Genomic DNA, 15,448 nt, shown 5'->3' with positions numbered 1-15,448 from the left:
TTAATGTCTAAACCGCTGGCAACAAAAGTGAATACAACTTCTTTTAACTCTATATAAACTGTAGTTTGTAAGTGAAAATGTCCAAATTGGGCCCGAAGTGTCAATATTGTGTGTGCCCACCATTATTTTCCAGCACTGCCTTAACCCTCTTGGGCATGAAGTTCATCAGAGCTTCACAGGTTGCCACTGGAGTCCTCTTCCACTCCTCCATGAGGACAGTACAGAGCTGGTGGATGTTAGAGACCTTGCACTCCTCCACCTTCCGTTTGAGGATGTCCCACAGATGCTCAATAGGTTTTAGGTCTGGCGACATGCTTGGTCAGTCCTTCACCTTTACCCTCAGCTTCTTTAGCAAGGCAGTGGTCATCTTGGAGGTGTGTTTAGGGTCGTTATGTTGGAAAACTGCCCCGAGGCCCAGTCTCCGAAGAGAGGGTTTCATGCTCTGCTTCAGTATGTCAGAGTACATGTTGGCATTCATAGTTTCCTCAAACTGTAGCTCCCCAGTGCCAGCAGCATTCATGCAGCCCCAGACCATGTTGCCAGTGGATTAGACATTAACATGTGTTGAGTTATTTTGAGGGGACAGCAAATTTACACTGTTATACAAGCTGTACAACCACTACTTTACATTGTAGAAAAGTGTAATTTCTTCAGTGTTGTCACATGAAAAGATATCATAAAATATTTACAAAAATATGACTTACTTATATAACTTACTTTTGTGAGATACCATAGATATTGAGTGAGTTACCGGGTGCAAGGAGATTTAGTGGAGAGAGCACAAAGTTAGGAGCTCAGCTCTGTAGTTGGCCCCCCATGGGCTTTAGTGGGGCCCTTCTTGCCAATATGTAAAGCTTCAGGTGTCTGGTGTTCCCCTGCTGGGGAATACCTGTGGAAGTCCTGACAACATGAATGGGACTGAAATTGGGGACAGGACTAGCAGCATGCCAGACTGGGAAAAATGCATAAAGCAGTCAAATGCCAGGTGAGAAGCTAAGTATGGAACATATTGTGCTCTGAAGTTGTATATCTGCTGGAATTGGATGCTCTAAAGTTGTACATCTGGTATCATTGTCCACCCTGAAGTTGTAAAATAAAGCTTTCCAAAATGCATTTGACTTGCCTCCATTATTACCTGTGGCCTATCTAGGGCATGGTTAATCAATTCAACCAGGAGGAAAGTGGGCATGGGACTGTATATGTGCTGGTAAAGGTACACGGACTGGCTCCCTTCAGGACTGAGGACACACACTAACATGAGAGAAGGGAAATGAGGCCCATTAGTGGTGCCAGTGAATTGAACATTGTGCCTCCATGTGGATAGCCCTGCCTACAAATGCTGTGTCCATATACTGATATCAGCCTCCAGTCAGGGCTACTATAAGGCACTCATGGGCCATTGCCTAAAGATATAGGGTTAATGCAGTCAGGTGACTCTTAATATGACGAGATATTTGAAATAAAATCCAGGAACATCCTACTGATCATGCCCACTTATAACCACACCCATGAAATCCCACCACCAATGGTAGCTACACCCACAAAGAGGGATTCCTTGAGTGTATCAAGAGGAAGAACATGCAGAGTATGTAATGTGGAACTACCGCTAGGTAATTAAAACGTATGGATCGGTCATTATCAGCGCAATCAATTTAGTGCAGGATTTTTTCTTTTTAATCAATAATTTTATTGATTTTATAAGTGAAAAGTACAATGGAGTCATATACAAGAACAAAAGGGAAAAGGGTGCTGGAACAGATTACAGTACACTGAATTAGGTAGTATGCATTACTGCAAGTACATTACAAGGCACCAAGAAGTAAAAGAAGAAAAGGAAACTAAAAATTTAAAAAAAGGTAATTGAAGCTAATTGCACTCGGCTCATAAATTCCATTAGTGTAGAACTAATGATAATGGTGGTTAAAGAGGGTACTCTAGTGCCAAAACCAACTAATGAACGGGAATGAATATAGTGACAACCACAACAGTAAGATGATAACATAGCTATCTTTGATAGCTACTCTGCAACCTCTTTGTGACACTTAAAGAAAGCATAAAGGCTTGAAATAAAATCATAAGATAGGTGGAGTTAGATGCCTGCTGTGCAGCCCGGATGTGCCAGCCAGGGAGGCCATTACTTCTAGAAGTTGGTGCACTTGCCATTTTTTACTGCAAACATCAGCTCAAACTGAGTTTTTGTATTATATTGCAGGAAATTTACTGTATATGCAGATGTTGTGGTGCACTTCCATGTGCCAAAAAATGACATGACACCAACACCGGTATTGGCAAGTTAGTACAAAATTTATTTAGATAATATATTAGTGTAAATTACGGTTGCAAGACTAGAGTTAGAAGTAGGCTCAGGTTAAAGTGTAACCGCGGGTAAAATAAAATAAATGTTTTGGTATAGTCTGTTATAGCATTAATACAGCTATTTTTGTTTTTCTGAGTTCCCCGTCACATAATTACCGGTATATTACCTGATTATCTTCTCAGTAGATCTGTTTTTTATGTTTCACTTTATGTATGAGGCCAAGCTGTCTGGCAAAAGTGTCAGTTGTAGGGGTTAGGTTTTGTCTTTTTATAAAGTCCATTCAAAATGACATGTCCCTCTATGCCCTTGTACACACGGTCGGAGAATCTGTCGGAATGAGTCTTATCGGACCATGTCGTCAGATAATCCGACTGTGTGTGGTATGCATCGGACTGATTCCGTTCGAATCTCCGTCCGACCCAATTTTCAACATGTTGGAAATATTTCCCGACCAACTGGGCCGGATGGACCTAATCCGATCATGTGTAGAGCATTTTCATCGGACCAAGTGCCACGCATGCTCAGATCAAATTCCTACATCAAAGCTATTGGCTACTAGCCTGAATGTAGTCCCATCGTAACAAAATTACGTCATCACGTTCTGAAAGATCGGATTTTTCGCCAACTTGGCCCAGCCGTGTGTATGCAACAGTTTCGGACACAATCCGTCGGACTAAATCCGACGGGCAAAATCCGACGGATTTGGTTGGCAAAATCTCTGACCATGTGTACGTGGGCTATGACTACCTTGCCCTCATGCCAACAATGCTGCAATGCTGCTATGCAATTTCAAGCGAAAATTAACAGATATACTGACAGAATCAACAAGTAATAAAAATATGTTATGAGGGGCTTAAAAAACAAAACAAAATCAGCTATAGTAATGTTAGTTGAAACCAAAGAAATACTCCTTCCGAAACTGTCCGATATGGATCCTGGTCTCTTTGTTTAGAGAAATCCTTTCTCTGGCATGGCGATGTCCCTATACAGGCATGATCTACCATGTGGCTTCCAGCTCACCTGGGTGGATTGGCTCTGCCCAATTTCAGGGTCTACTACTGGGCTGCAATATTGGTGACAGTCCAGTGGTGGTTCATGGGCTCAGCGTCAAACACGGCCACCTGTTTGGAGGCAGTTAGCTTGGGCTTCCTGGCTGATTTGCTGAATTTTGTATATAGGGGTCCGAAGGTGTACACGAAGGTCCCTGGTCCAATGAGGGCTACTTGGAGGGTGTGGGTGGCTGCTAGACGAAGGTTCATGGGTCCCAACCAGTGGTCTCAGACCCACTCGCTCTGGGGTAATCCCTGTCTACCACAGTTCCAGGTCCCCAGGTCTGGGCCAAACGTGGTGTCCTCACCCTGGGAGATGTTATGCCTCAGGGTGTCTTACTTCTGATGAATGACCTACTTCACAAATTTCAGTTACCCCAATGTATGCAGTTTCAATACCTACAGCTGCGACCTGCCGCTAGAGCACAGTTTCCCCAACCGCCACTCCTTCAGGCTGACCCTATTGAGGAAATTGTATCCCCTGGAGACTTAGACAAGCCTTTATCAACCATATATGCTGCTCTTCTGGGCACCAAAATGTACAGTCTGTTAAGGGTGTGGCAGAGTGACATACCATCACTAGACAGAGAGGACTGGGATGACTGTCTAGAACAGGGTCCCAGGTCGGTCAGCTCCTCTAGGGATAAGCTTATTCAGGTAAAATTCCTGCACAGAATCTACTACACTCCCCAGAAACTGCATCGTATTTTCCCAGACCTGGATCCCTTATGCCCCAAGTGCAGGACACAGGTGGGGACGTTCTTCCATATGTTTTGCGAATGTCCGATTATAACATTGTTTTGGTCAGAGGTCTTCAGCAAAATAAATCTTTGGCTACAGTTGTCCCCCCAAATTACACTCGAATTGGTGCTATTGGGGGTTCATGATGATGTGCAGCGTTGCCATAATTTAAAACTGTTGGTATCCTATCTCCTGTTTTATGCTAAAAAGAAGATTCTCCTGAAATGGATCTCCCTCTCCCCCCTTCTCTCTCCCCCTGGGACGCCTTGATAGATACCGCGCTGTCCATGTACAGATTAACTTATATAAACAGGGGTTGTCAATGGAAATATGACAAAGTGTGGGCCCCATGGACCAATACATAGAATCTTTTGGAGGGACGGGGGGTTATGTACTATCTATGAGTCTTCTTCTCCCTATTGAACCTGCTGCTGTTTGCGATTACTGTCTAGTATGTAATGAACTGCACTGACAAACTACGGTTGTGGTCTTTCCCTGCTTCCTGTATGAAATCCAAGCATTTTGTATTGATTTGTTCTAAGTCAATCTGTATGCTTTGTCTTGCCTGTTTTGACAACAATAAAGCACCTTTGATTGTTAAAAAAAACAAGCAAAAAAAAAAAAAAAAACAAATACAGAAAGGAGTTCCAAACACCAAATGAATGGAAGAATCAAAGAGAATTTAAATTGTTGGTAAATTAGTCATATAAAATTGTCCAACACGTTTTGAGTCCAACAAAGCTCCTTCTTTATCAGGGTAAGAACAAATATAAAGCATAGTCAAAATGATGCAAAATTATGTCTAAATATGAATGCATCTGACTATACAATTGATTAACGCCCCAGAAGATATCATATGTGACAAATTGCATAAGGTAGAGCTGACATTCGTGACATCATCACACACTCTGGAGTCTGGGAGTGACCCGTCATAGTTCTGGGAATGGCTTTTTTTTATTGTTATTGGTACTGATTCTTTTATAGTTGTGAGTACCTTTTACTATTTTAATAAAAATCTGTATATACGGTTTTACTCTATGGCTTTACTTTCATGGGCAATGTGGAGCCTGGGAGTGTAGCAGAGATTCAAATAGGAGGACGGCTGTACTGCACCACAGAGGATCCCGTATGTACAGTATTTCACAAAAGTGAGTACACCCCTCACATTTTTGTAAATATTTTATTTTATTATATCTTTTCACGTGACAACACTGAAGAAATTACACTTTGCTACAATGTAAAGTAGTGAGTAAATAACTCAACAAACAGCCATTAATGTCTAAACCGCTGGCAACAAAAGCGAGTACACAACTTCTTTTAACTCTATATAAACTAGTAGTTTTTGCACTAGGTGATTTATATTTTAATTTAACCACTTGAGATCCGCGCTATAGCCAAATGACGGCTACATCGTGGATCTCCTTTTCCGGGACGACGTCAATAGACGTAGTCCCGTGCACGAGCGCCGCGCTCTGTGATCGGCGAGTCTACGAGACTCGCCTGATCACCGATCCGTGCAAGGGGTCGATCCCGACCCCTTATCATGTTACATAGTTACATAGTTAGTCAGGTTGAAAAAAGACACAAGTCCATCCAGTTCAACCTTAAAAACAAATAAATAAAATAAAAAATAATCGTACAATCCAGATACCCAATTTTATGCCCACAATTGATCCAGAGGAAGGCGAAAAAAAAACCCAGCAGAGCATGCTCCAATTTGCTACAGCAGGGGAAAAAAATTCCTTCCTGATCCCCCAATAGGCGATCGGATTTTCCCTGGATCAACTTTACCTATGTTAGTACCCAGTTATATTATGTACCATCAGGAAAGTATCCAAGCCTTTCTTAAAGCAATCTACTGAACTGGCCAGAACCACCTCTGGCGGGAGTCTATTCCACATTTTCACAGCTCTAACTGTGAAGAAACCTTTCCGTACTTGAAGATGAAATCTCTTTTTTCCTCTAGACGTAAAGAGTGCCCCCGTGTCCTCTGGGTTGACCGTACAGAGAACAACTCAACACCAAGTTCACTATATGGACCCCTAATGTATTTGAACATGTTGATCATATCCCCCCTTAATCTCCTCTTCTCAAGAGTGAATAAATTTAGTTCCTCTAATCTCTCCTCATAGCTGAGTTCCTCCATGCCTCTTATCAGTTTGGTTGCCCTTCTCTGCACTTTCTCCAGTTCCCCGATATCCTTTTTGAGAACTGGTGCCCAAAACTGAACGGCATATTCCAGGTGAGGTCTTACTAATGATTTGAACAGGGGCAAAATTATATCTCTTTCTCTGGAGTCCATACCTCTCTTAATACAAGAAAGGACTTTGCTCGCTTTGCAAACAGCAGCTTGGCATTGCATGTTGTTATTGAGCTTATGGTCTACCAAAACCCCCAGATCCTTCTCCACTATGGATTCCCCCAGTTGTACTCCCCCTAGCATGTATGATGCATGCATATTCTTAGGCCCCAAGTGCATAACTTTACATTTATCAACATTAAACCTCATCTGCCACATAGTCGCCCAATTAGACAGTGTATTGAGGTCGGCTTGTAAATTGGAGACATCCTGTAAAGACGTTATTCCACTGCATAGCTTGGTGTCATCTGCAAAGACAGAAATATTACTTTTGATCCCAGACCCAATATCATTTATAAAGATGTTAAAAAGTAAGGGTCCCAACACTGAACCTTGGGGTACACCACTGATAACCTTAGACCATTCAGAGTCATTAACCACTACTCTCTGAATTCTGTCTTCTAGCCAATTTTCTATCCATTTACAAACTGATATTTCCAAACCAGTAGACTTTACCTTACACATGAGCCATGTGTGGGGAACTGTATCGAATGCTTTTGCAAAATCCAAGTATACCACGTCCACCGCCACCCCTCTGTCCAAAGTTTTACTTACCTCCTCATAAAAAGAAATCAGATTTGTCTGACAACTTCTGTCTTTCATGAATCCATGTTGTCTGTTGCTTAAAGTGTTTTTGTTCAGCAAGAACTCGTCGATGTGGTCTTTTATTAAACGCTCCAGTATCTTCCCAGCTATAGAAGTTAAGCTAACAGGTCTATAGTTACTTGGTAAAGACTTTGATCCCTTTTTAAATATAGGCACCACGTTCGCCCTGCGCCAATCCAGTGGGACTATTCCCGTCATTAATGAGTCCCTAAAAATTAGATACAATGGCTCTGAAATTACAGAGCTCAATTCTTTTAGGATCCGTGGGTGGATGCCATCAGGGCCAGGTGCTTTATCCACCTTTATTCTGTTTAAGTATTTCTGGACCATATCACTTTTGAGCCATTGTGGATCATTTGGGGCTGTGTCACTATCACCCCCATTATGGACATGCGCTCCCCCATGCTCTTTTGTGTACACAGAGCTGAAGAAAGTGTTTAATAAATTAGCCTTCTCTTTGTCCCCAGTCACCAACTCTAGATTGTTTTGTAAAGGGCCTACATGCTCAGACTTGACCTTTTTACTATTAATATATTTGAAGAATTTTTTGGGGTTTGTCCTACTATCTTTTGCAATCTGTCGTTCGTTTTGAATTTTTGCATCCTTGATTTCCTTTTTCACATATTCTGTTAATTTCTTTGTAACATTTAAATGACACTAGTGATCCTTCATTTTTATATTTTTTAAAAGCTCTTCTCTTACAGTTTATAGCTTTTTTAACTTTGGCCGTGAGCCACATAGGTTTTGTTTTTAGCCTTTTAAACTTATTGCCCATGGAAATATACTTTGCAGTGAGATCCCCAACAGTCTTTTTGAAGAATTCCCATTTCTGTTCTGTGCCCATTGAAGCGAATATTCTCTCCCAGTCTAAGTCCTGGAGAGTAGCCCTCATCCTCGGAAAATTAGCTCTCTTGAAGTTAAGTGTTTTTAACTTACCCGTATGTATTTCTTGTTTAGCGCTAACATCAAAGGAAATCATGTTATGATCACTGCTACCCAGGTGTTCCTTTATCTGGACATTAGTAATAAGCTCCGCATGGTTTGAGATTACCAGGTCCAACAGAGCTTCATTCCTAGTTGGGGCCTCAATAAACTGGACCATAAAATTGTCCTGTAATAGGTTTATCATTTTTTGCCCTTTAACTGTCCCAGCAGTGCCATTACTCCAGTCAATTTCTGGGTAGTTAAAATCCCCCATTATTATCACTGTCCCAGCCCTTGCAGCCCTTTCCATCTGTGCAAGGAGCTGAGTCTCCACCTCCTCATTCACATTGGGTGGTCTATAACAAACTCCAACGATTAACTTTGAACTACACCCATCTAAATGCAGTTCCACCCATAATGCTTCGGACTCATCACACTCTCCATCCACCAGGTCCTCTTTCACACTTGCTTTGAGATCACTTCTCACATAGAGACAGACCCCGCCACCTTTCCTTTTTACCCTGTCTCTCCGAAAGAGTGCATAGCCAGGAATATTAATAGCCCAGTCATGTGAGGATTGAAGCCAAGTTTCAGCAATACCGATTACATCATAGCTCTCCTCATGCACCACAGCTTCCAACTCACCTATTTTGCTTGGCAGACTTCTGGCATTGGTGAACAAACACTTTAATGCATTATTACATTTTGCTCTGGTGTTTTTCATATTATTTTTAGTAGTACAAATTGCACTATAGTTTTCAATGGCTGTTTGCAACATGGGAAATTTCTTGTCACCTGCCATATCCCACCCCCCATCTATCCCCATTCCACCCTTCATTAATGTCTGACCCCTAACTGACCTGTCTGCCCAATGTACTTCTGGTTCAGCCAATGACAGCTGATCATGTGATATAACGGAGCCGGTAATCGGCTATTATAAAAAAAAAGCCGATCACCGGCGGCCGTCATCGGGACATCCGTCCCGATCATGGCCAGCCCTGCTAGTGCCCACCTGCCCCCTGCCAGTGCCCACCTGCCCCCTGCCATTGCCACATTAAAAAAAGTAAGTGCCCCCGTCAGAGCCACCCAGCAGTGCCCATAGTGCCACCCAGCAGTGCCCACAGTGCCACCCAGCAGTGCCACCCAGCAGTGCCCACAGTGCCACCCAGCAGTGCCCACAATCTGCCTCAACAAAGGTGCTGCACCCCAGTGCCACATATCCGTGCCCATCAGTGTCATCTACCAGTGCCCAGCAGTGCCGCCCATCAGTGCCCAGCAGTGCCACCTATCAGAGCCACCTATCAGTGCCACCTATCAGTGCCCATCAGTCCCATCTATCAGTGGTACCTATCCGTGCCACCCATCCGTGCCACCCATCTGTGCCACCCATCCATGCCACCTTATCTGTGCCCATCTTTGCCCATCAGTGCCGCCTTATCTGTGCCCATCGGTGCTGCCTTATCTGTGCCTATTAGTGCTGCCTTAACTATGCCTATCAGTGCCCACCAGTGTAGCCTATCAGTGCCCACCAATGCAGCCCATCAGTGCCCACCAATGCAGCCCATCAGTGCCCACCAGTGCAGCCCATCAGTGCCGCCTCATCAGCGCACTCCAATGAAGGAGAAAAATGACCCGTTTGCAAAATTTTATAACAGACTATTAAACATGATTTTTTTTTTTTTTTTGCATCTTTTTTTGTTTGTTTAGCAAAAAATAAAACTCAGAGCTGTAATTAAATACCACCAAAAGAAAGCTCTATTTGTGGGAAAAAAATTATAAAAATTTCATTTTGGTACAGTGTTGTATGCCCGCGCAATTGTCATTCAAAGTGCATCAGCGCTAAAAGCTGAAAATTGGTCTGGGACTAAGTGCCCAGTAAGCAAGTGGTTAAGAGGGACAGAGGACAATCCAGGGGACAGTTTGGAGCTTTGGAAGGATACCTGTATACCTGTATGTAAAAGCTGTTTTAACCACTTGCCGACCTGCCGCAGTACATATACTGTGGTGGGGCGGCTCGTACCAGCACATTAATATACCTGTTTCTTCGAGGTCTGCTCGCTCATGCGCATCTTCATACCCGAGCTGTCATTCGCTGCAGCACAAGCCGATCAGCCAATAATTTATGACCGGGGCCCGCGAATGGCAGAAGAAAGCCCTGTAAAAGACACAGGGCTCTCTACAGACAGCAGCGATGTGCCATTTTTTTCTAGTAAAACCCAGCACGTTGGTTAGCAAAAACAGCATGCAGTAAACATTGTTAAGCACATAGTTAAAGCGTTTTTTTACAGAAAATTGCAAGTTCATCTTATTCAAATGGCTTTGGAACATAGATGCAGTTATGACCATTGAAGTAAAATAATATGCAGTATTTACCTTTTATTTTTAATGTTTATGCCGACTTCTGGGCTCTCCTCCCGTGGGAGTAGGCGTGTTTATCAGCTTCGCAATGGTCCCTGGGAACTTTTTTAGCTATTTCCCAGGAATCCGTGGGGGACACAGTCATGCCGAAATCTCGTGAGATTTCGGAAGGAGGACGCCGGTCACGTGACGAGGCCGTGTCCGAAATTGCCATTTTGAAAGTGGGCAGGCAGCTCTATCTGCCATTACCACTATAGCACACGAGGCAAGAGGAAGGAAAACAAAGAGGACACTCAATGAGCATGTGCGAGATGGAGCGGTGGATGCTGGGAGCTCAGCGTCATCGTATCCAGGAAGTAAATGCCTGTGGGCTTTAAACGCCCACAGTGAAAATGGAAACCGCCGGACTGCTTTTTTAAAAGTTTTCCTTAGCAATGAAATTGTCAGGCCGGGGGTTAAAAAGACGCCGATCGTGACTGCAAAGACACCGTAGGAATCGCCCACCAGTAGGGATGAGCCGAACACCCCCCGGTTCGGTTCGCACCAGAACTTGCGAACGACCCCCGCGTTCGGTACGAACGTTAGAACCCCATTGAAGTCTATGGGACTCGAACGTTCGAAATGGAAAGTGCTAATTTTAACGGCTAATATGCAAGATAGTGTCCTAAAAAGGGTTTGGGGACCTGCCTCCTGCCTCAGGGGACATGGGTCACTGCAAAAAAAAGTTTTAAAAACTGCCGTTTTGGCGGGAGCACTGATTTTAATGATGATTAAAGTGAAAAAAAAAAGGTGAAATATTCCTTTAAATATGGTGCCTGGGGGGTGTCTGTAGTATGCCTGTGAAGTGCCACGTGTTTCCCATGTTTAGAACAGTCCCTGCACAAAATGACATTAAACGGAAATAACACCATTTAAAACGGCTTGCGGTTTTAATGTTATATCTGGTTCCTGCAATATGGTTGAAAATCATTGAGAAACATGGCATGGGTAGCCCTCCCTGCCCATTACCAGCCTATTTGGGTCTTGTACGCATATTAAGGGGAACCCCGTACCCATATTAAAAAAAGGAAATGCGTGTGGCCCCCAGGCCCTATATACTCAGAACAGCAGTATACAGGCGGTGCAAACAAGACAGGGACTGTGTAGGTTTGTTGTGTTAAGTTGAATCTGTTTGTCATTTTCAACCGGTACATTTTTAAAGTGTAGCTCCAGTCAAAAAAATGATTTTTAAGCTTTTTGGAAAACATAGGGAAGGGTTATCACCCCTGTATAATTTGTTTTGTCGTCCATCTTTTTTCATCTCACTTGCTGCTGTCTCCTTGCGTTTGCAAGTAGGAGATGTTTGTAAGTTGGATGTTTGAAAGTAGGGGCCTGCCCTATATTATAGCGGTATGTACTGGGTACAGAGCACGCAGACAGCACGCACTCCTAACACTAATCTCCTAACACTACTGACTGCAAGCTCTATTATTAACCACTTGACCACTGGGCACTTAAACACCCTTAATAACCAGACCAATTTTCAGCTTTCGGTGCCCTCACATTTTGAATGACAATTACTCAGTCATGCAACACTGGACCTATAGAAAATGTTTGTCCTTTTTTCACACAAATAGAGCTTTCTTTTGGTGGTATTTAATCACCTCTCAGTTTTTTATTTTTTGTGCTATAAAAGAAAAAAGACCGAAAATTCTGCGAAAAAATGAATTTTTCTTCGTTTCTGTTATAAAATTTAGCAGATCAGTCATTTTTTCTTCATAAATTTTGGCCAAAATTCATACTACTACATATCTTTGGTAAAAATAAGTACAAATTGGTGGATATTATTTGGTCTTTGTGAAAGTTATAGAGTCCACAAGCTATGGTGCCAATATCTGAAAATTGATCACACCTGAAGTACTGACGGCCTATTTCCTTTTTTTTTTTTTTTCCACAAAATTGTCATATTATCAGGTTATTTCACACACACAGCATATGCATACCACAAATTACACCCCAAAACACATTCTGCTATTACTCCCGAGTACGGCGATACCACATGTGTGAGACTTTTACACAGCGTGGCCACATACAGAGGCCCAACATGCAGGGAGCGCCATCAGGCGTTCTGGAGCACCCAGGCCAATTCTGACATTTCTCTCCTACATGTAAAAATCATCATTTATTTGCTAGAAAATTACAGAGAACCCCAAAACATTATATATATATTTTTTTTTAGCAAAGACCCTGGAGAATACAATGGTGGTCGTTGCAAATTTTTATCTCACACGGTATTTGCACAGCAATTTTTCAAACGCGTTTTTTGGGGGGAAAAAACAGTTTTGTGCTTAAAAAACAAACAAAAAAAAACAGTAAAGTTAGCCCAATGTTTGCATAAAGTGAAAGATGAAGTTATGCTGAGTAAATAGATATCAAACATGTCACTCTTCAAAATTGCACATGCCCGTGGAATGGCGCCAAACGTCGCTACTTAAAAAATCCCCATAGGCGACGCTTTAAATTTTTTTTTACTGGTTACATGTTGAGGAGGTCTAGGACTAGAATTATTGCTCTCGCTCTAACATTCTCGGCGATACCTCACATGTGTGGCACATGCGAGCACATGGGGACATGGGCGCTTTAATTTTTATTTTATTTTTTTATTGTTCATTTTACTTTATTTATTTTAGTTTGACATTTTTTTCCCAAAAAATATATTTTTGATCACTTTTATTCCTATTACAAGAAATGTAAACATCCCTTGTAATAGGAATATGGGGTGACAGGTCCTCTTTACAGTGAAATCTGGGGGGTCAATATGACCCCACATCTCACCTCTAGGCTGGGAAGCCTGAAATAAAAAAATAAAAAAAAGATTCTGGCTTTGATCGTACTGGCGAGTTGGTAGAAGCACCGGAGCGCGGTGAGGGGTGGGGGGCGTCTATGGCTGGGTATTTCAGGGTATCACCGAGTATGGCTGGGTATCTCCGAGTATGGCTGGGTATGGCAATTTATGGCAGGGTATTACAGAGTATTGGCGGGGTATTGGCGGGGTACTACAGAGTAATAGCAGGGTACTGCAGAGTATTGGGGGGGTACTACAGAGTAATGGCAGGGTACTGCAGAGTATTGGGGGTACTGCAGAGTAATGGCGGGTACTGCAGAGTAATGGCGGGTACTGCAGAGTATTGGGGGTTACTGCAGAGTAATGGGGGTTACTGCAGAGTAATGGGGGTTACTGCAGAGTAATGGGGGGTACTGCAGAGTAATGGCAGGGTACTGCAGAGTAATGGGGGGTACTGCAGAGTAATGGCAGGGTACTGCACTGCAGAGTAATGGCGGGGTACTGCAGAGTAATGGCGGGGTACTGCAGAGTAATGGCAGGGTACTGCAGAGTATGTACTGGTATTGCAGAGTATTGGCAGGGAATTGAGGGGTTAAATTCGGTGAGCAGCGATGTGGGCACTGCAGATGCAGCCCACATCGCTGCTGACACCGATCTCTTTCCCCTCCGCTGTACCGATCGGTACAGAGAGGGGAGGGAGGAACCGGTGTCATAACATGACGCCGGTTTGTTTACAAGTGATCACTCCGTCATTTGACGGAGCGATCACGTGGTAAACGGCCGCTATGAGCGGGCGTTTACCGTGATGACCCGGCGGTCACGGATGCTCTCGAGTGCGCGCCCCAGGCGCGCCTCTCAGAGTTAAACAACCGCCCTGAAGCAGTTAATCGGCAATGGGCAGTTGTTAAGTGGTTAAAGCTAGATCACTAGCTATATAGGTGAGGTGAATATAGTGGTGTATACTGCGGTCAGGGCACAGACAACAACCACTACACAGCAGCAAGATAGGAAATCAGCCAAAAACGATTGGTGTGTACTGTGTTGAAGGTACACAGAACACCCACTGCTTCAGATGCTAACTAACACACTACACGAGGCCGCCTCAAAGGCGGCCTTATATAGTGTGGGGCGTGCACTACACAGCCTGAGCTATGTTTGGCCACAGGCAGGATGCCTGTGGCCAATCATGGCTCTCCTCGCTGCCGGCGCTGCGATTGGCCAAGCATGCGGGGTCACAGTGCATGCTTGGCCAATCATGGGGCAGCAATGCACTGCGCCACCGCAGTGCATTGTGGTCCGCGCGCGTCACTCGAATTTTGACGCGAACGGCCCAAACGTTCGGAGTTCGCCGAACGGCCGAACAGCCAATGTTCGAGTCGAACGTACGTTCGACTCGAACACGAAGCTCATCCCTACCCACCAGTGAAACAGGCAAAAAATTTTTAAAAAAAGGCAGCGGAATCCCGCTTTAACTCCTTGAATGCCCCAAATGTTAACCCCTTCCCAGCTAGTGTCATTGGTACAGTGACAGTGTATAGTATTATCACTAATCACTGTATTAATGTCACTGGTGATGTCAGTTAACCACAGACTTAATAGCTGGATCAGTGAGCTACAGCACATTATAAATCGCCATGTAACTCATAGCACACCTCCTCACCATGGATCACACCCCTCCATGCAACTCATGGCACACTTTCCTCTCCATCACACATCTGGTACCCCTTCTGCAACTCACCGCCCCTCCCCCCTCTGCTGTGGTATGACAGTGGTGCAATGACACTCGTCTTGCTCCCTCTGCCCATATCACCATAGCACAGGACATGGTCACGTGGCGCGGCTCATCACCGGATGCTCTGGCCTCATCTCTGGGCTTTCTCACCAATGGAACGAAACTAGCAGCACAGAGATGACCCCCAGGCAAACAAATGCCCTCTTCTCCTCCCATGTCAGTCAGTTGGCTGTTGACCACATCTCTTGGGGTTTCATCGAGCTATATGGAAAAACTGTTTAGGTGTGAAGACAACTTCCTATCTCACGCCATTCTCTTCACTCTTCTGAAAGTCCAGGGCGACACTGTATTCTACATGAAATCTAAATATAGATCACAAGCACATCTGACATCCTGCTAGATATAAGCCTATTCTTTGAGGTTTTAATAGGTGTTAATAGATCACATGCTAAAAAGAATTCAGTCAAAATTTTGAAGAAATAATGTAAATAAAAAAAACAAAACTGCCATAAAAAAGGAGCTGCAAAGCTTACTTCAC

This window comes from Lithobates pipiens, unplaced genomic scaffold (assembly GCF_037356315.1).
Source record: "Lithobates pipiens isolate NorthernLeopardFrog02 unplaced genomic scaffold, aLitPip1_a1.2 Scaffold_30, whole genome shotgun sequence".
Taxonomy (NCBI): domain Eukaryota; kingdom Metazoa; phylum Chordata; class Amphibia; order Anura; family Ranidae; genus Lithobates; species Lithobates pipiens.
This window is presented reverse-complemented; position numbering follows the sequence as displayed.